Raw genomic sequence first — 2,044 nt, 5'->3', positions numbered from 1 at the left:
TTTCAGGTAACGTCAACATGCTGCGACTGCTGGTGCATCTCATTCTGTTTCTCATTACAGCTCCTTTTATATACTATTGTCATGCGCAGTCACTGACGTTTTGCTGTCCAGCGCCATCTGTCGGACATTTTGTGAACTTTGTTTTTTTTTTGTTCTAATAAAACCCCATGTCATTCCAAGCATGTATGCCAATTTTTACCTATCTCTCTACATTATTCCGTGGTTTATTAAGTTTTCAAATTTATACTTACTTTTTGATCACCTGGTAACTCAAGGGAGTTGTATCAAGGTCAAGTAAAATCATCAATGCCTTAATGTATTCGTATACAATTATCTAGGCCGTTAATCTGGGTGGTAAATTGGCTGGAAAGTTATTTATTGTGCTGCGAGGAGTTGGAGGTGCTCTGCCCGCTACGATGTTTTCTTGTGTGAGTGATCTTGCAAGGGCAGTAGGGAATATTTACGTCACACGAAGAAAGAGTGGGGAAATGGGCGTAAGAGAACTACAACTATTGTATGATAACTGCTTTAGGTCAATAACTGGTCAAAATGACTTGCTTTTACTTGATTCATGGTCTGCGTAAAAGAATCATACTCTTTTAGAGCAAACCATCCCTTCTCAGTAGTGTGTGACGTTGCAGTTCATAGCATCTGGAACCCACTGGGCAAATTCAGCCTCTGGATGTTTGTCTTTTCCGTGGCTGCAGCTACGGCTTAAAGGATAGCAAGTTTCACGAATAGCTCCAGGATAGATTGTTCCGCATTAGGTTGCATGCCATCGTATTCCATTAGTTCTCATCACTCCGTTACATCAGTGTGATTCTATTTGCAATCTTTAAGAGTGGATTCTTAGGTGAACGCCCCGCACTGTTTGTAACACCTAAGAAATTCGCCTACGATCTAGGTGGTGCAAACCTTTGTCATCACTGTGGTGCGCCATTTGTCTTTTGGTGTTTGTGGTCCAAGTAAATGGTTTGTTTTGTAATTCCCAGACACACATTTTTTGTCACCATCCTGTTATACATGGTGGATCATTAGCAGCTAATATTTTTTCTGTCGTACTGTTAGCACAAGAGTTTCAAAGGAGCCTTACTAATGATTGAACTTGCGACCTCGCACACAGGGTGTTCCTTGTCAGAATACCAAGTGATCTACGAGAAGACGTGAACTAATAGACCAAATAGCATTCCAGTCACTGCTAGCTACAGAGCCAGACTTTCTATTCGAAGTGCGTGAACTACTCTCACGTTAAGGATTTAAAAAAAATCGGAAACAATTTGAACATTTAGCATAGCAAAAATAAAATATTGCCTCTGTTGCAACGATTCTGGTAAAGATTATTAATAACTCAAAATTTTTGAATTTCTTGCCTTAAAATGGAAAAATTACTGATGTATGAAACAAGAAAATAATGCTCTTCTCTATAATATCAAACAGATATTTTTAAGCAGATGCATTGTGCTACAAAATTTTGTGCCGCTTCATAAGAAATCTTCAGTGTGTCAGCGCCTGGATATTGTTTCTCATGATCTCGCAAAACTACCGAAAGTGCTTCCCGTAAAATAAAAAAAAAATGTTCATTTTTGTGAGCTGTATTTAACGCCAGAAAATTTTAGCATTCGCCTGTTAAAAGCTCTGAAAAAATGAATTTTCTCCAGTTTTGCAGGAGCTACCAGGCAATCTTGACATTCAACATTAGACGGTTTGTAAAATTAGAAATAATTCAAAAGCCAAGATCGCTTAAATACTGTTTACTGGATAACCGGTTTCAACACACTAAAGGTGCCATCATTGGATCTGAATGTAGATTAATATTTATAAACCATTTGGATATAACGATACATGAGACAGATCAGCTGATATAAAATCATTGTCACAAAAATAAAAAATAATAAAATCAGCTGATCTGCCTCATGTATCGTTATATCCAAATGGTTTATAAATATTAATCTACATTCAGATCCGATGATGGCACCTTTAGTGTGTTGAAACCGGTTATCCAGCAAACAGTATTTAAGCGAACTTGGCTTTTGAATTATTTCTG

The sequence above is a fragment of the Schistocerca cancellata genome, chromosome 7 (assembly GCF_023864275.1).
Source record: "Schistocerca cancellata isolate TAMUIC-IGC-003103 chromosome 7, iqSchCanc2.1, whole genome shotgun sequence".
NCBI lineage: Eukaryota > Metazoa > Arthropoda > Insecta > Orthoptera > Acrididae > Schistocerca > Schistocerca cancellata.
This window is presented reverse-complemented; position numbering follows the sequence as displayed.